The sequence below is a fragment of the Ceratotherium simum genome, chromosome 20, assembly GCF_057802395.1.
Source record: "Ceratotherium simum simum isolate JZ-2026a chromosome 20, ASM5780239v1, whole genome shotgun sequence".
Taxonomy (NCBI): Eukaryota; Metazoa; Chordata; class Mammalia; order Perissodactyla; family Rhinocerotidae; genus Ceratotherium; species Ceratotherium simum.
In genome coordinates, this window is record NC_141919.1 from 22,403,165 (window position 1) to 22,423,314 (window position 20,150).

Sequence of the window (20,150 nt, forward strand, 5' to 3'; positions counted from 1 at the left end):
TACCGCAGACTGGGTGGATTAAACAACAGACATTTGTTTTTCACAGTTCTGGAAATCCGAGATCAGGGTGCTGCATGGTTGGGTCCTGATGAGTGCCGGCTTCCTGGCCTGTAGAAGGCTGCCTTCTCGCTGTGTCCTCACATGGTGGAGAGAGTAAGGCTCTGGTTTCTCTTCCTCTTCTTACAAGGACACTAATCCCATCATGGAGGCTATCCCTCATGATGTCATCTAAACCTAATTACTTCCCAAAGGCCCCACCTTCAAATACCATCACACTGGAGGTTAGGGCTTCAACATATGAATTTTGCGGGGGCGGAGAGGGGGACGGACACACACAAACATTCAGTCCATAACAAGACTGTGAAATAATGGGTGGGCTGCTGTGAGCCCCTGTGCTCAGTCCTCTCCTCAGATGACTCTAAGGACATTTTGGCTCCACATAGTATATACAGATTGAAAAGGAACTCGAGAGCATTCGTCTTTTTTCAGGAGCTCTGGGCCTAAAACTTGTGTTTAAAGTCTTCCCTGTAATGCCTAGAATGGGCCCAAGATCTTTCAATGATTTGTTTTAAAAGATGCTGTTCCTCATTTCCCCTTTAAGTGAGAGGTTTCAGAAAAGAAGCATTCACTTGACTGTTAGCATAAGTTTGTTTGTTTTACCGTTTTACCATTTTTAAATGTACAATTCAGTGGTATTAAGTACATTTATATTGTTATGCAACCATCACCACCATCCATCTGCAGAACTGTCATCTTCCCAAACAGAAACTCTGTATCCATTAAACACTAACTCCTCATTTTCCCCTCCCCCTAGCCCCTGACAACAACCATTAAACTTTCTAATTGTTTTATTTTTATGTTTAGATATATAGTTGATACTCAGAAGCTAAACATTACTTATTTGAAAGTCTCCTCCAAGCTACTTGGTTTGAGCATGCAATTTGCTGGTTAAGCCTGGGACTAAAATGCAGGCTTAATCACTGGTTTTCAGACATCTTGAATGTGAGTAAAACTGCTGAGTTTATTATTAAGAAATGCACTTCCAGAATTCTGGAGTAGATCAGAGATTCCCTTACCAACAGTAGCATCTTAATCAACTGTGTCCTTCTTATCTCTTGGCCAGAAAGCAACACTGGCCGTTGTAGTATAATAAACCTTGTGTACACAGCTGCAGGAGAGCGCAGGAGGTGGCTGTGATTGGAGGCTGGGTAACACGCTGCAGATAATGGGGCATCTGGCACCGTGCAGTTGGTGGTCAGCACAGTTTTGGAATTGGATTTTGTCCTGCAGTGATGGTGACTCCTGGAAGAGGAAGGCACTTTTGAATATTTGCATTGCTTTGAAACCAGCACCAGGGAGAGAGTGTGACTTACTGCCAGTCAGAGGCAAAGCTGGGTGTGTGAAGTTTTCATATGGAGGAACAAAGGTTGTTGAAAAAAGGAGATAATCATTAATTTTGTCAGTAAAATTTGTTGAACCCCCAGGGTAATTTGGAGGAGTCATAGCTGTTTTTAGAATCTGTTGCTAATCACGGTATATGAAAGATATTAATCCTGGGTTCAGAGCATGAATTTGAGTTCAGAGGTTAGGTCTGCCGATTTATGCCTCTGGGGCATGTTGTTTAACCTTCCTAAGCCTCATCTTAAAAAGGGAACACGGAGACAGTTTGTTAACTGGGTTCTTGTAAGGAACAGATCAAGTAATGCATAATGCGTTTAAAGTGTCTGGTACAGTCTAAGTACTTAGTATATGAAACCTCTTATGCCCGTGGAAGAGGCATACAAAATGGAAAGTTTTTACATATATATGTAAATAATTATGTGTAATATATATATATTTTTTTCTCTCCAAAACATTCTTAAGATCTTCCAGTCCTGAACAGTTGACTTACTTGAATCCGGAATACTTTTTATTGTGTCACATTCAGGTGTCTGGACCATCCTGGTTGAAGGTGATTGCTGCCTTGTGAGAAGTCAGGGAAAAAAAGATGCTGGTTCTTCGCACCCAGTCAATCAAAACTGGGGTGGCATTTCTAGTTCCTGATAGACTAAGTGAGGCAGATGCAAAGGTCATGTGGGCTCTGAACAGTTCCTACCCATTCTGTTGTTTTCCTCTTCAAAAAGTAGGCTGGAATTTGTTTTCAGTAGCTAAGTTCATTATCTAACTCTCTCCAAGCCATACCTCCCCTTTCTCGTGTTTACGAAAAGCAAAACAAAATCACTAGGCGCTCACATCATCCTTTTAGGAGGATCTGAGATTCAGTAGCTGACACTCCCAGATTCTACAGGTTTGCGTTGAGATAAGAAGAATATAAATCACCCGGCCCCTTTACCACTCTGCTTTTTTATCCTCGGAGGTTAGCAGAGGTTTGCAGCGTGGGGCGGGGGGAGGGCTGGACAGAGATAAGATCCAGTTCTGTTGTCTTATGCACCCAAATAATGCATCTGCTTTGATGACTGCCTGTCTGGGCTTACTTGGAAAGGGCATTGAGTAATAAATAGTGGGAGTGAAGAATTTAGCCTACCCAACTTGGGGAAATTCAGAAAATGTAATGCAGAAATGTACATTTTTCCAGCTTGTGAATCCAAAACAGTGGGATTGTTGGAAGAACTTGTGAAACTTGTTCTTTTTCTGAAAGCATTATTGTGTTCAGTGGATACACGTGCTTTGCTCAGAAAAAATTGTGCCTTAATCACATTGCTGGGGAGGCTGTGGCTTACACTACCAACAGACAGTAATGTAAGATGTGATGTCTTCTCAGTAGGCACCAGGAGATTCTTTTGAAAGAAAGAAGTGGGGGGAATGCGGCTCTTAAACAGAAAACGCTGACTGTGTTGGCAGAGGTATATGCCTTATAAACATACCAGCGGAGAATGATTTAATTCTTCACTACTTGGTTCTATGTGAATCATTCCTAAGGTGATTGTCCCTCCTCTTAGGTATGCAGTAGCCTGCTGGCTGACATTTAGCTCTTGACTGTTAATCCTGGGAAATGAACTACTATAATTTATAGTCAAGGGTACAGATGTAGAGAGACAGAAAGGATATTCACATGCTTTTAGTGCCTTTTTTCTTCCCCATGATGTCTTCTCCCAGAAACCTTATGAAAGCACCAAAACTAAAAAATTTTTACAATAGGAGAAAAACTGTCCTTCTTAAGTAGCAAATTCTATGCGCTTCTGTAAAATTTTCCTTTGCCTTGCCCATCTAGGAACAATTGTGGTCTTTTAATTTTTGTTATGTGTTACAGTTCCATGGATGGAGATGGGTGGAAGTGGGGGAGAGGGGAGTTTGAGGTAGGAAGCCAGGCTGGAGAATTAAAAATGATGTCTTTCTTTGAGGGTGCCCCCTTCACCCCCTCCTCCTGGCTTCTCGACCGTGGGACCCAGCCGCATCACTTCCGGTCCAAGTTGGCCCTGAGAGGGGCACAGTGTCTCTGCCCAGTCTTCTCAAACTGCAGTTGGCAAGTTTCCAGTAATAGACTCACCCAGAGAAACAACTCAGCCTCCTTTTTTTCTTTCTCTGCTGCCTTGGGCAGCTTCCCCAGGCCTCAGCCCATCTGTCCCTTGCATTTTGGAATAGCCCCATTGAGTCCCCAAACCTTGCCTTTGATTTATATAGCAGTGGCTTCCTGAACATCCCCCAAACTCGCCTCTGTTTCCTTCTTTTGTGCGTGGGCCCTAAGTCTTCCCTAGGGAAGACGCGTCAGATGCTTTCCTGTGGGAGAAAGGAAGGATATAGTCCTCTCCAGTCATATTTCCCTCTTGACTAGGTCAGAAAAATAGCTCACATTTTTGAGTGCCTACTGTGTACGCGGCACTGTACTAGGGCTTTCCATGCATGGCCTCGTTTAATCCCCATGGCACTCCTGTGAGATGGGTGCTACCATCATCCCCGAGTGCGGGTCAGATAGGTTGTCTGCCCCGGGCCACATGGCTAGGAGGTAGTCGCCTTGCAAGGAAAACAGCTTTATCATTGTCACGGGAGACAGATTGTACAGTAGAGCTGCCGGGCAGCAGAACTGTCCCTCTGATTTGTCATGTTGGGGCTTCACTTTTAGTGCATAGCAGGCAGCGAGTGGTAGAATGGTAATATTTGTGATTTCTCCTGCTCTTGAGCATTTAGATATTCTCTAAGGCAATTTATGTTTTCTCTGCCGTGCTCTTCACTTCCTTCTGAGTCCTTCCTGGTAGTCCTCAATGTCCGTGTGTACTAACAGGTCTGTTCGAGGCAATCTAGACTTTTTCTACCATGCTTCTCAGAATTCTTCCAGGCTGCACCCACTGCCCAATTCCAAAGCCACTTCCACGTTTCTTGGTATTTGTCACAGCAGCACCCCACTTTCAGGTACCAAAATCGCTATTTGTTTTCTATCCCTGCTGTAACAAAACCCAGAAATTTAATGCTTACAACAACACAATGTATTATTATCTTCAGCTCTGTAGGTCAGAAGGTCAACACAGGTCTCACTGGAATGCTATCCAATCAGGAGTGGGCAGAGCTGGTTCTGAGAATGAATCCGTTTCTTCGTTGTTCTCAACATTTAGGGACCCCTGCATTCCTTACCTCATGACCCCCATCCTCCATCTTCAAAGCCACCAGCAGTGAGTTGAATCCCTTTCACCCTTCAGATTTCTCCTGCCGCTACTTCTGTGTCCCGTCTCTCTTTCTCTGACCACAGCCAGAAAAGGCTCTCTGCTGTCAAGGACTTATATGATTCCATGGGACCCACCTGGATAACCCAGGTGACTCTCCTCATCTCAGAGGTCTTTAACCTTAATTATGTCTTCAAAGTGTTTTTTGCCATGTAATGTAACATACTTAGAAGTTTGGGAATTAGGACTTAGACATCTTTGCGGAGAAGGTGTTTCATTTTTCTGCCAATAACCCAAGGTAAGGATGAATACATAGCAAAATTAATTCTTTGGTCTTTGTTTGCAACCAGCATTTGTATAGACCAAGCATGCGGTTTCCAGTACAACAAGCATTTTATTCAGGGCTCATCTGTCCCATCTGGCTGGCAGCATATACCTTGCAGGACAGGTTCAAGACAAGCAAGAGCTTTTGGAAGACCGGAAGCTTCCTCCTTCCCTCTTTTAGTGAAAAAAGCGGTAGAAGCAAGGAGACCACTTGGGTTGTGACTCTCCTCCTTATTGTGAAAATAAGAAATAAAACTAAAACAACTACAAAAAAGCTTTCATAACGGAAATACTAGTGCTGGTATATAAAATGGACCCACCTCCTAAAAGCCTCTTTCTCCTTTGAACACAAAGCTAAGCTGCGTTGTAGTTTGAACCTCTATGTTTTTCATGGGAAAATTGGACCTCTCGGTGGCATTTGGTGTGTTACTGAGTAGGGTCCCCTTCGGGAGGACAGGAAGCCCCCTCTCCGCTCACCACCTGGAATTTGATGCCAGTTCCGCTCTGACAGCTGGTTAGCCTGTGGGGCGCTCGCAAGTTAAATCTTGTCTCAGGAAATAATTTGCTGGAAGATCAAAGCGTGGATGGGGTAAATTAATTTTTCAACAAACCACAGGTCTGGGAGGATGTAAGCATTGTCTCTCAAGTGCTGCTAATGTCCTTGATGAACAAGAAATTTGGGGGGGCTCTTTTTTTCTTATAAGATTATAATTCTGCATTTGATTGATTCATCTTAATATGTTGAAGAAAGAACTCTGAAAACTTGCACCTGACTACGATAAGGCCCTGAAAGAACCAGTTATTTCTATGTATTTCAACACCTATCTCATTCAGAGTAGTGGTTCTCAGGGGCTTTGGGGGGGTTGGGGGGTGATTTTGCCCCCTAGGGGGCATTTGGCAATGTCTGGAGACATTTTTGATCATCATGATTCAGGGGAGGGGTACTACTGGCATCTATTGGTTTGAGGCCAGGGATGCTGTTAAACACCCTGCAATGTACAGGACAGTCCCCACGACAGTTATCCTGCCCAAAATGTCAATAGTGCTGAGGCTGAGAAACCTTCACAAGGGACTGTTTTCTATTTTTCACTTACTTAGATGTGTCTTTGACACTGCACATAGATTTAATTTCTTTGAGGGTCTGTTCCTTTTATTTTCTCCCTCATCATAGCATCTTGGCCTTAGTAGGCTCAAACATTTATCCATTAGGTTGAATTCACCCCCCGCCCCCTGCCTTGTTAAGGTATTCCTCCCTTTTTGTCTCGGAGCAGAGCTCTCGGGGGCAGCAGCAACAAGCAGACTGTGGCAGAGTCAGCATGGTGTGAAGAGTAGAGAGACCAAGGGCTTTGGACTTCTCTCTGCCTCTACTTTCTTATATGTAAAATGGAGGTGATGATAGCGCCCAATTTAGGATGATTGTATTTAAGAAAGATGGTATTGCAAAATGACTGGCATGTTAATAAGTGCTCGGTAAATGTCTTCTTTTTCCAGGCAACTGATTAGGAGACTGCGTGCAAAGTCCAAGGGCCTAGGACCTTTTTTTTTTCTTGTAAAAAGTTGCATATAAAGGAGAGGCAGAAATCATGTGCATTCTGGGATTGTTCTCAGCTCTTCTGGAAGGAGAAGGAAAGAATTTACAGCTTTTCAATAAAGGTTAGTCCAAGAATGACAAAACAATCTGAAATACTTAAGAGGCATGTTTTGCCTCAGGCCAGAGCTATTTTTAAAACTAAATTGACAGCAACTAGTTCAAGTTGGAACATTCCTGACTTAATTATAGATACCTGCAAAAGTTCCTTCAAACGGGTGAGTTTCAGCAGTTGGGTGCTATTTGGCAAAAGTTATTTCTTGCGCACTTATTTGAGAGTCAGTTTAGAACATAGGGTTAGGAGTCAAATTTGACAGAGAATTCTGTCTCTGTTAGATTAGAGCCTCAGTTTTCCCATTTGTAAAATGGACATGTTAATACTCCCCTTGGAGGATGGCTATAAGAATGAAATGAAGGCGTATCTGTAAGACATCTGGCACAGTACTTCATTAATGATACCTGTAAACGTTATTGGTTGAAATTTTTCCAGTTTTTAAATATCGTGTACAAAAGTGCGGTGAGAGGTAACAAGTTAACTTTTCACCTAACCTGTTTACAGTCATGCGCCCCGTAATGACATTTTGGTCAACAACAGACTGCATACATGACAGTGGCCACATAAGATTAGTACCACATAGCCTAGGTGTGTAGTAGGCTATACCATCTAGGTTTGTGTAAGTACACATTATGATGTTCGCACAGTGATGAAATCGCCTAATGATTCATTTCTCAGAATGTAGCCCCATCATTAAATGACGCGTGACTGTATTAATATTCCTATCCAGTTGTATCTATTTTGAGAAAATTGATGTTTGAAAAATTCTGAGCCTTGAACTCATTGCTGCTTGTCCTTTTATGAAGGAAGAGTCGGAACAGATCTCTATGACTTGTTCTCATGCCACCAAAGAGTGACTGTTCCACGTCATGCTATTGGTGCCACCGGAAAACTAGCAGGGTGCAGTTGACAAAGTTTTCACTTGAAAAAACATGATAAATCCAACTGATTAAAAAAGTAGTTGATCACTGCAAATTTGACATTTCTTTAGTTAATTTCTATGCCTTTTGATATGCAATCAGCACCTTCACAATCTGAGTGCAGATCTCTAGAAGGGGGCTCCAGACTGTCTCTACTTCATTCTGATAATTTCTCGATTTTACATCTCCTAAACAACTTATTTTCTCAGGCTGCCTTTATTAGTTTGCATTTGTAGACACATTGCTCAGTAAGTTTAGCATTGCATGTTATTTCCCTGCCTTGATATTTTTCTCGAGGGCTAGTTCCATGTCGTGTATATATTTTGCTCACTATAGCATCTGGTACAGAAAGGGGCATTCTGTGGTCTTTGTACTTACATTCGCTACTGATGATGAGCAAGGAGAAATTTGAGGTTAGTAATTAACACGGACCAGCCAACGCTGAATGGAGGAATAAGTGAGGTTGAAGCTGATGGGTGGTGAAAGGAGGAGATGGAGCATGTTTAGTTGGGGAATCAGGCAAATAAGCAGAGTAAGTGCTCTGATAGGGGAAGTACAGGCTATTATGGGCACGTACTGCTGGGAACCTTAGTGAGAGGTGGGGGTCGGAGAAGTTTACGCTGAGACCTGTTGGGTGAGGTGGAGTTAGCCAGGTGAAAGTGGTCGATTTCGGGAAGAGGCTGTTCCAGACGGAGTGGGGAGAGCATCCTGTGTTCAGAACCAAAGAGAGTTTAAAATTGGAGGCGGAGTCGGGTATGGGGGTGTGCGTGGAGGGGGCAGGGTATGGTCATCAAGGGCCTGGTAAACCATGTTAAGAAATTTTAAACTTGATCTCAAGTGTGGTGGGAAATCATTGAAGAGTTTTAAGATGGTGAGTTATGTAATTAGAAGTGCAGATTGGGAAATTCCCTCCAGCTTGGGGATGTAAGGATGGCCTGAGAACCGAGGCACCTGTAGTGATACCTAGGTGAGAGACATCGTTGCCTCGACAGGGCAGGGGTTTGAGGCTAGAGGAAGGTGGTGGACAGAGTGGAGTTAAGGGGTAGGAGCTCTGTGAGCTGATTGAATGGGGAGAGTCAAGTGCAGTGCCCAGGTTTCTGGGCGGCCCAGCTGCTAGTCAATGAGAGGAAGCCTAGGAGGTTTGTGGGGGAGGACAGTGAGCTCAGTTTTGGACAGATTGAGTTCTAGGGTCTGCAGGACATCAAAGGGAAATGTCAGTTGAAAATGTGCGTTTAAAGTTCAGAGAAGAGAGAGCACAGTGAGTTGAGTTCTGTGAGTCTCCCCCATATGATGGTCATTGCAGCTGTGAGGTAGTAAGACCACCAGGTCAGGAGTGGGGACATAGAGTAGGAGAAGAGGGCTTAGGGCCGAACCCCGAAATGCAGCCTACAAAGGAGACTGAGGAAGAACAGCCAGAGAGGTTGGAGGGAACCTGCAAAAATGCACTTCCAGGAGGGAATAGTTACCAGTGTCTGATCCTGTGGAGCAATGAGAACTGAGTGGTAGCTGGTGGATTTGGCAGCGAGAACAGTTGCAGGGGCTTGATGCTGCTGGGCCCAGCATCAAGGAGGAGTGAGTGGGACGTGAGGAAGGAGCGGCAGCATCTGTAGGTGCAGTGCTTCTGCTGGCCTGTGTGGAGTCTTTGAGGGCATTAGAAAAAGGTGTGCCCCTGTGGGTGCTCACACTCCCTGGGTGTATGACCTGGCGAGTGGGCCATGGGTGAGACTTCAGCTCCCATATGCCACCTTAACTGGTGCCCTTGTTTAGTGTGCCACCTGCACCCCCCATGCATGGTGGCTTAGGGTAGATCAGCAGTTCTCAATCCGGGACAGTTTTGCTCCCCGCCCCGGGGGATATTTGGCAATGTCTGAAGACATTATTGGTTGTTACAACTGAGCTAGAGAGGGTGGGTGCTACCATCATCTAGTGGGTAGAGGCCAGGGATGCTGCTAAACACCCAACAATGCACAGGACAGCCCCCACATCAAAGAATTATCCAGGCCAAAATGTCAGTTATGCAACGATTGAGAAACCTTGGTGTCAGTGAACCTTTCTGGATCTTTGTGGAGAGGAGGGGATGGGAGGAGGGTAGCTAAGGTAGACGTGAGAACAGTGTCCTTCTGTACTTCGCCAGTCTCATTTATGGCAGTTTTCATCTTGTCTCCCCACCCTCTGCCATATAATTCTTATTTAGGTTGTAGTTTTACTGTTTATTCTCCTGTAACTATTTTCACTACCCCATCCCTCCCATAAATACTGTAATGCAAAGTAGTCTTGTGTCCTAATTTCTGTTTCTGGGCACATTGTAAGCCATCTGTATTTTAACACCATTGGTCAGGAAATTTCTATTTTGGCAACCAAGAGACAGACAGACGTTGCTGTGGCTAATCTAAAGTAGCCCATAATTCAGTGCTGGGTTGATAAGGCTTTCATGCATGGTCAATCAGCCCCTTGACTGTCAGGCCTGGAGAAAAGACAGGAAGTATTTCTTGCCTTTGGAAACAAGCCTTGCTTCTGGTGTTGGGAAGAAAAGAGTACAAATGGTTCTCACCAGATAGGGTTGCAGCAGCTCTCCCAGCATTTTGGGAACAAATCAAGTCATTATCTCAACAATGTCAAAACTGTGTTCCCAGATCAGTTGTTGTTTGAAACATTTGGGGCTGATGATGAGGAGGAGAATTAATTAGCAGCTCCCTCTCTCGTTATCCTTTTTCAGCCTTCTCAAATTGCAGCATGCAAGTCCCTCAGACACACTGGTGCTCACTTGATAATCTGTGTTTTGCACGGTACAAAAGGTTGCTGGCTAAATTTTGTGATCCCCTCTGACCTGAGGCTGACAGTGTCCTGGGGCCAATGAACAAGAAAATTGACTGTAACATATCATCAATGGGGAGGCACTTGAATTCACAGAACAGCCTTGGAGAGTCCTGGGTAAGTTTGAAGAGCAAAGTCACCTTTTCTGTTTTCTGGAATATTTTACCCTGCAACAGTGGGTAAATCTAAAGCCCCTGAAAGAACGAAAACAAGCTGAATATTATGTTTTGGCAAAGAGTATACAAGACAATGAGAAGGTGTGTGTTAAGAACAGGAAGCATCTTAATTTAAAAATGGTGTTAGCGGAGGTGGATTAAAATGAGCTACTGGCCGTGTTGAATGTGAGATGTGCCTTGGTTGGGGGCATGTTCTTTCTGAATTAATGACTGTAGATAGAGATGTACTTTAGGCCCCTTTCTATTAATTTATCTTTCATACAGTGGTTTAAAAAGATAGGACTGATGATAAGAATTCTCTTCCTGCATGGTAAGTACCAGTATACAAATGGTATGAGCGTGCTTTTTTGTGTATCTGTGTCCAGATAGCCTGACTCAGTCTACATCCCCACAAAATAAGAAAAGGCACTGGGAACTTTTAAATTTCTGTAGTAGACTGCCCCGTGCTGTGAAAGGGGAGAGCGGTGGGCAGGAAATGGGAAGTTTTAGGCTAAAGAATGTTGATGTAAAATCTTATTTCCAATATGGCAAAGTCTTTGATCATATAGTTAAGAGCTTGAGATCATCTCACCATTTTTTTAGTTTTCGCTCATCGGGACTGGGGGAAATATTGGGAAACATTTATCCTGTTTTTAAAGTTCTCCATCCTATGACATTCATAATGTTTCTTCATAACTACAATAGCGTATGTTTATCTGTATAGTTAAGAGTGTGGCAAAATCCTTTTATTATGTGTACTAAGAATTCTTTATGATAATTCCTTGAGGAAAGAACATTTTTTATGGATAAGTAATGAAAGGAAAGTAATTAAGATAATTCTTATACCTTCATAATATCACTAGTCATTCTAAACCATGTTGCAAGCCCTCAGTGATAGTGATTATTGAAGGTTTTTCTCACTTCATGCAAGCAGCAGAAGATTTTCCAGGAAAGAATCCAAACTCCTTTCTTAGTGTCATTTTAGTTATTAACCCAGGAAGGCTTTCTAAAGGTTTGTTGGTGATACATGGTGGATTCCTGATTCTGTGATTGCTACAGGTGAATTGGGTACTTCCTAGGCTGTTAAACCCTCAGCAGCATGTATAGACACCCCTGGCTGCCCTCTAGGACCACTTTAACAGTAAATAGCAGGGATATTTGCGAAGAATGTTTGAAAAAAGAGTGCAAACAAATCTATATTTATTTGAACAAACAGATATTCGTGACTTATGTGAAAAACAAAACAGTAGATATAGTATGAGGAAATTTTTGTAAACAAACATCTCCCCCAGCTAACTCACCATGTATTTATATGTCTACGTTGGCACAGAAAAAAATATAAAGGATATACTAAAATGTTAACAGTGGTGAAGTTTCTTTTGGAATTCTAGTAATTTAATTAAAAAGTTTTTTCTAATCAGAATTTTAAAACATTTTATAATGACCGTGTTATATTTATGCAATCAAAATAAAATAGAGGAGGAAGGTAAGCATAAATATATAAATGGCAGGAATTTTCTTTTGTCTGTATGTGCTTGTTTATTGTTGTTATCTACTGCTTAATGAAGGAAATCATATGGTATTTGACCTTCTCCCTCTGACTTATTTCACTTTGCATAATACCCTCAATGTCCATCCATGTTGTCACAAATGGCTGGATTTCATCGTTTCTTATGGCTGAGTAGTATTCCATTGTGTATATATACCACATCTTCTTTATCCATTCGTCCCTTGATGGGCACTTAGGTTGCTTCCAAGTCTTGGCTATTGTGAATAACGCTGCAATGAACACAGGGGTGCATGTATCTTTATGCATTGGTGTTTTCAAGTTCTTTGGATAAATACCCAACAGTGGAATAGCTGGATCATATGGTAGTTCTATCCTTGATTTTTTGAGGAATCTCCATACCGTTTTCCATAGTGGCTGCACCAGTTTGCACTCCCACCAGCAGTGTATGAGAGTTCCCTTCTCTCCACATCCTTTCCAACACATGTTGTTTCCTGTCTTGTTAATTATAGCCATTCTGACGGGCGTGAGGTGATATCTCATCGTAGTTTTGATTTGCATTTCCCTGATAGTTAATGATTTTGAACATCTTTTCATGTGTCTGTTGGCCATCTGTATATCTTCTTTGGGGAAATGTCTGTTCAGGTCTTTTGCCCATTTTTTAATTGGGTTGTTAGTTTTTTTGTTGTTGAGATGCATGAGTTCTTTATATGTTTTGGAGATTAACCCCTTATCAGATGTATGGTTTGCAAATATCTTCTCCCAATTGTTAGGTTGTCTTTTCGTTTTGTTGATGGTTTATTTTGCTGTGCAGAAGCTTTTTAGTTTGATGTAGTCCCATTTGTTTATTTTTTCTATTGTTTCTCTTGCCCGGTCAGACATGGTGCTTGAAAATATGTTGCTAAGACTGATGTCAAAGAGCGTACTGCCTATGTTTTCTTCTAGAAGTTTCACAGTTTCAGGTCTTACATTCAAGTCTTTAATCATTTGGAGTTAATTTTTGTGTATGGTGTAAGGTAAGGGTCTACTTCGTTTTTTTGCATGTGGCTATCCAGTTTTCCCAACACCATTTATTGAAGAGACTTTGTTTTCTCCATTGTATGTTCTTGGCTCCTTTGTCAAAGATTAGCTGTCCATAGATGTGTGGGTTTATTTCTGGGCTTTTAAATGGCAGGAATTTTATAGTCTGGTTAAAGAGCTATACGTTGTGTGAAATTATAGATGAGACTGTGTAAAATTATTTTTTTTCATTTTAATTCCACCAGTAATTCCAAGGAAGTTTCTTTTCTTTTCTTTTTCTTTTCTTTTTGCTGAGGAAGAGTTGCCCTGAGCTAACTTCTGTTGCCAATCTTCCTCTTTTCTTTTGCTTGAGGAAGATTAGCCCTAAACTAACATCTGTACCAATCTTCCTCCACCTCATATGTGGGTCACCACCATAGCATGGCTGGCGAGTGGTGTAGGTCCAGGCCTGGGATTCAAACCTGCGAACCTGGGCCACCGAAGTGGAGTGCGGGGAACTATGCCACTATGCCCCTGGCCTGGCCCCAAGTTTCTTTTCTTTTTCCACTTATTCCACAGGAAAACAGCAGGGAAGGAATCGTATGAGAATTTTCAACTTTTCTTCTCTTTGATTTTACTTCTTCCTCTCTCTTATGTTGACAGATCTTCCAGGCCTCTTATTCCAAACCTTCTGGAGGGAGTGGACAATACCTCATCAAAACCCTTTTGCAAGATCTGTCCCCCAGCTTCCTTCAGTGGGCGTGACTGGCAGCCACTTGCCTCCTAAAACCCTGCTCAGCCCTATGGGACAGGAGTGCTTTACCTAGTAAACAGTGATTGTGCCTCATTCTGCGGCTCACTTTGTTCATTTTAAGCTTCTTCCATTTATCAGTGAAGAGAATTGCTGAGGAGTCGATCCTGGCAGAATTAAACTAAATGATAAAGGAAAGCTCCACCGTGTGTGAAGATGGTCTCTGTGTCCTGTTTAGCAGTTTTCGTTCCTTTAGGATGAAAGACGAGGCGGGCCTTACAAAGGACTGTTTTTCCTTCCTTTTCCTTTTCCGGCTCAGACAGCTGTCTCAGCACACAGCTTGACAAGGGGAGCGACCTGGCTTCCGCAAGCCCCAGGCCGCGCTGTGGGGGTGTGAGAGAGAGGCTGCTCCAGTCCTCTCTCTGCCCCAGCCACCTGGCTCTTTTGTTTCTTTCTCCTCCTTGTCCTCTGGGGCACAAGCGGCAGTGACTTCAGGACACAGGCACTCAGAAGCTGGTGAATAAGACCCTGAGCAGGTGGCTGCCTAGTGTCTGGAGGAAGCGAGCAGGGTTCTTCCTGGGGCTGCTTTCATCTTCCGATAGCTTCTAGAGGGCAGAATGATCCTTAATTGGGGCTGGGGGATTGCACACACAAAGGCCTGGTGTTAGGGAGTTCCCTGGGAAGACCTCCTTGGTGGGCTGCGGTCTTTTCTCTCCACGTGACTCTGAGTGCTTTCAGGAGTGATGCTGATGTGGGCATGTCTGTAATGTCAGCAGTCTCAATACCCCTGGATTGGATGCAGATATTCAGAATAAGGAGTTCCTATTTGGGGGGAAAAAAAACACATCACAGGTGGGAAAAGTAAGCAGACTTACTCTGTGGTAGGTTCCCCCTGAGGTTGTAATTTTTTTTTTTTTCTTGTGAGGAAGATGAGCCCTGAGCTAACATCTGCCAATCCTCCTCTTTTTTGCTGAGGAAGACTGGCCCTGGGCTAACATCCATGCCCATCTTCCTCCACTTTATATGGGATGCCACCACAGCATGGCTTGACAAGCTGTGTGTCAGTGCGTGCCCGGGATCCGAACCCGGGGCCGCCACAGTGGAGTACGCGCACTTAACCGCTACGCCACCCGGCTGGCCCCCTGAGGTCGTAATTTTTAATATCTTTTTAGATATTGGTAATTCTAAAGAGAAGCTCCGATCCTTAACTGGGTTTTATGGTAGCCATTAGAGTGTTTATTACCAGAAAACCACTCTTATTATATAATAACATGGTGCTGTTCCCCTGTTCCTCCTCACATCCAAACATAAGGCTGACTGCAGACCTTTAACAATCTCTTCCTTCAGGCTGAGCAGCAAGAACAGATAAATCATCTTCTCAAAACACCACCGACAGACAGTAGCCAGGACTCCTTTATTGGGTTAAATTCTCTCGGAAGTGAGAGGCAGTGACTAGAAGATATACAAGCTCTCAACTCTAGGTCTTTGGGGTTGTGGGAGGGAGGGGGTTAATTATAAGAAAAAGGCCCAGCAGTCAACCATTCCATTTTATCCCACTTCTTTTTCCATTCTTTCCCTGAACTATCTTGTGACTTTATTTAACCCTTCTTCCCCTTTTCCCAGACTCCAGAATGATTTCCTGCCATATGTGTAGAGGTTTCTCCAAGATAATGTAGCTCTAAGAGTCTGTAAATCCAGCCCTCTTTCTGCCATATCTCTGAGTCTCACATCTGGAGGGGAGCTGGGTGGGAGAGGATGAGGGAAAGCTGGAAAGGAGACGAGGGCAAAGAAAGCAAAGCTGGAGAATGGAAGGAAATGGATGATGAACGTGACATGAAGGGGATGGCAACTCATGGTTAATACCACATATGTGGCTCCATATAACCACCATTATGATAGAAGACCATTCCCCAGGGCTCTTCCTGGGAAAAAGAAAGGCAGAAAGATAAGGTGAGAAGAATGAAGGCAATGCACGGGAACAAAAGGAAAACAGACAGATTTGCCTGTTTCCCTCTTGTATCCAGATTGGCTAGAGGGGACATACAGTCCTTACCCTTGGTGGCATTTAATACCAGATTCAGTATACCAGGTTATTTGGTTTTATAAGCATGATTCCCAGAATTTTGAATCTAAAGTCAGCTGTCTGTTTAAACTCACAGGGTCCAAAGTTGTTTTTCAGCTTTTACCTAATTCGGCTTTTGGAAACCAGAAAGATGTTGAAAGAATTTACTTTCTCATCCGACAATATTGCATGTCTGAAAACCTAGCTGATCCGAAAGTGTGTTTACCTCTTAACTCTACTAAGTTAGATGGTCACTCTGGTTTGCTGAAACAGTGCCCAGAGAACTGTGTATAATGATCACCTGCCCTGTGCCCTAGACCCTGTGCTTGGTGCTAGAAATACAGCAGTGAGTAGACATGATCCCTGCCTACACAGAGCTTGCAGTCTAGTTGTGTAGACTGACACTCAATAGAAAATTACAAAAGAACAATGCAATTATAATTGTGACAAGACTTAGAAAAATTAAGTAAAATGTGTAATAGGAGAGTCTAATCTAGCCTAGTCTGGGAGAGCTTTCCCAAGAAGTGACTTGAGACCTGAAGGACTAATAGAAATGACCAGGTGAAAATTGGGAGTGGATGCTCCCAGAGGGGAATAGTGGTGGAACAGCATGTGCAAAGGCTCTGAGGTAGAAAGGGGGCTTTAGCCTGTTTGAGGAACAGATTAGGATTCTGTGACTATTGTAGGAGAATGGACAGGAGGAGGACAAAAGTAGAAGCAGGAATACCAATTAGGAAGCTCAGGGACTTGCCCAAGGTCACTTACCTGATGAATGGCCAAGCCCGGACTCAAACCCAGATCTGGATGAAGATAAAGGCATCATCTCCTCAGCGTTTGTGAAACAATATTTGGTACTGATGTTCATGTCAACTCAGAACATATCAAAAGTTTCTTAAGTGACAGGTTTCTTTTGATATGGCTTATTGATCTTTTAATTATAATATAAAATGTGTTTTAATATTAAGTTATCAGCTGCAAAAAGGAAGGGCAGTACTCATTTGAATGAACCAGCAGAAAATTGGAATTTTGCCTGCCTTCCACTTCAGCCTTGGCAAAATGTGATTTCTTTAATTCATCCTATCACATTCTTGACTAATCTGCTCAAGTCTGTACTATGCCTTGGCTTTTTCCCCCATAACAATTTAGGGATCTTTAAAGAAAATATTTGGAAACGTTTTCTCTTGTTCAGGGTGTTTGCGGTTCGATATTGTATACACTGCTTTTATTGCAGAATGACCTGTTTTTCTGTCATGGGATCTTTTGTTAGGAATGAATGTGGTTGTAATTTTGTCACCTTTATTTAAAAAATCATTTATCAGCTGCTTTTCTATAGAAAATGATTTAGATGTTTACAACCTCTACTTTGTAGAGGCTTAAGTATGTTCAGAAGTATTTAAAAGTGAATAGTTCTGTTAGCTGATAATGATGAAATTACTCTCATGCATTGAGGGCTGCTTGGTGCCAGGAAGCATGATTTAAACATCTTTGATTCTCATGTATTCTGCATGATGGAGGTTATACTGTAATTTTCATTTTACGTTTAGGGAAACTGAGGCTTAAAGTGGCTAAGTGAGTTTTCCAGGAGCACCCAGGTGGGTAGTGACAGAGCTGAGATTGAACGCAGGCCTTCTCAGGGTCCTGCTCCTCAGCCCTGTGCAGCCCTGGTTTTGGAGTTGAGTTTAACAGTGCCTGGGAGCCACCTCAGATACTGAGAGCTGGTGTTACACAGGAGATTGAGTAAATTTGAGCAAAGTAATGAAATATTTTCTTATAAACTATTGTAAGGATGTTGTTCCACAGACCACCTGTGAGGAAACAGGAAACTAATTACTAAATTTCACATTCCTCACTCTCTTATACTGAGCTTTTGGTAAATTCAAAGCTTCCCTCTGTTTGAATTTACTTTAATAGGAATATTGGAAGATCAATAAACTACTCTTTCTGGGTTTAATGGAAATTAAACCCAAATATAATGACAGTCTCAATGAATGATCATATTAAAAATATCATTCATGGCAGTGGTTCTCAAACTTTAGTGCTCATCCGAATCCCTTGAGGGCTCTATTAAATCACAGATTGCTCGGGGGCCGGCCTGGTAGCGCAGCGGTTAAGTGCGTGCTCTCCGCTTCTGCGGCTCAGGGTTCGCGGGTTCGGATCCCGGGCACGCACCGACGCACCACTTGTCAGCCGTGCTGTGGCGGCGTCCCGTATAAATCAGAGGAAGATGGGCACAGATGTTAGCCCAGGGCCAATCTTCCTCAGCAAAAAGAGGAGGATTGGCATCAGATGTTAGCTCAGGGCTAGTCTTCCTCACACATACACAAAAAAATAAAACACGGATTGCTGGGCCCCACCCCCAGAAGAAGAGATTCTGATTCAAGAGCTCTGGGACTGGTCTGAGAATTTACATGTTTCCAGATGGTGGTGCTGCTGCTGGTCTGGTGACCACACTTTGAGAATCACTAGTACAGGAACAGTAACAAGTGCTAATGAAATTAGATGGGCCAGTAGCTAGTCCTTGAGAAAGCCATTTTCCAGTCTCAGACCACACCCACAACCCAAAGCAGGATGGTGTCTTGGGTGTCCAGCGTCAAAGGTGGTACAGTGACTCCATGGCACTGTCACCCCTATTGGGAAAACAGTGGGGTCACCTGCCTTGCCCCCTCCCCCCACCATGTACATGATGGCACTTGACTTAAAGGTCCCACATGTACGCTGTCAGCTCTCCAGTGATTAAACTCTTCCACTCGGCCAGGTGTATGACAGTTGTGCACACTGCTAAATTAAATGAGTCAAATGAGTAAACATAAATCAGGATTCAGAAACCAATTAGGTAAGATATTCTAGCGAGCATATTATGGGGACTGTCCTTCTTCTGGAATGTTTCAGTGCCAGAAGCGTTGCTGGGTTTCTCCTCCTCTCCTTGCAATGACTGAGAATTAGCTGCAATAACCCAAAAGTTTACGATTCTTATTTGGCTGGAAATGAAATCACACAGGCTGGTGGAGTAAGCCTTAAGAAATTCTTTCAGATTGATGTGTCCAGACTTGTACTGGAATATGAAATATTTGACTTAACAAGATCTGTGGGTTCCCAGTGCATAAATGGTTTTGAAAATATGTTTCTCAAAATACAATTAGGAAAAAAACCCCTTTGAAATGTTAAAATTACCATTTAGAGGTGATAAAGATGCTGACAAATCCTTCTATTAAAAAAAGAAACAAAAACAAAATTTTTAAACTTCATGATGTTATAATAACATCACTAACTTGTTTGTAGACAAACATCGCTGGTCATATTTCAAGTAATCGTGAAGCTTTTTCAGAGCTATGCTTAAGACAACTACTGTTTAATCGTATTATTCTAACTAAAATACTGCTGCAAAGTTGATGAGGGGGCTAAGTTGCAATCCTCATTTCTTCTTCCTCTAGAGTCTGTTGGCTTAGTTTGGGGCAAAGAAATAAAAAATTGTAACTCAGCATTTTAGTAAATCTTAAGGAGGAAGGGAAATTTTGGAGCCACTGCTAATGAACCTCAAAAAAATCTGAGACATATTAGGATTTATTAGTTAGCTTATCTTCTTTAATTTTCTTTTCTTATATTTAGTTAATGAGCATATACTACTTATGTAAAAAATTGTCATGTGTGCGTGTATATCTGCTGCAGAGAGAAAAGTTCAGTGTGTGTTTAGTGATTCCCAGTGAAGCATTTGGGAACCCTGGTTTCTTTTGTTTTCTTTAATTATTTTATTGAGGTCATAATAGTTTATAACATGAAATTTCAGGTGTACATTATTATTTGTCAGTCACCTTGTATATGTGTCCCTTTACTCCTTTTTCCCACCCCCCCAACCCCCTTCCCCTCTAGTAACCACTAATCTGTTCTTTTGGCCATGTGTTTATCTTCCACATATGAGTGAAATCATACAGGGTTTGTCTTTTTCTGTCTGGCTTATTTCACGTAACATAGTACCCTCAAGGTCCATCCATGTTGTTGCAAATGGAACGATTTTGTCCTTTTTGATGACTGAGTAGTATTCCATTGTATGTATATACACCACATCTTTATCCATTCATCCGTTGATGGGCACTTGAGTTCCTTCCATGTCTTGGCTATTGTGAATAATGCTGCAGTGAACATAGGGGTGCATAAGTCTCTTTCAATTGTTAATTTCAAGTTCTTTGGATAAATACTCAGGATAGCTGGCTTGTATGGTATTTCTATTTTTAATTTTTTGGGAAATCTCCATACTGTTTTCCATAGCGGCTGCACCAGTTTGCATCCCCACCAGCAATGTATGAGGGGGATCCCTGGTTTCTTAATTGTGCTCTGCTCTGATTGTGGGTTGAGTCTTGGGATCTAGAGTCAGCCAGGCCAGTT

General features: G+C 42.6%; 1 protein-coding gene across 6 annotated transcripts in view; it reads left to right on the plus strand.

Annotated features, from left to right (window-relative positions):
• Positions 1–20,150, plus strand: part of KANK1 (KN motif and ankyrin repeat domains 1) — a 201,550-nt gene that overhangs the window by 23,626 nt on the left and 157,774 nt on the right. Inside the window, exon 2 of one of the 6 annotated variants that reach the window (XM_087444524.1) lies at positions 6,411–6,572. The exons of the other annotated variants lie outside the window; for them this stretch is intronic. The gene's annotated coding sequence lies outside the window, so the exon portion shown is untranslated. The remainder of the gene's footprint in view (positions 1–6,410; positions 6,573–20,150) is intronic. 6 annotated transcript variants of the gene reach the window in all.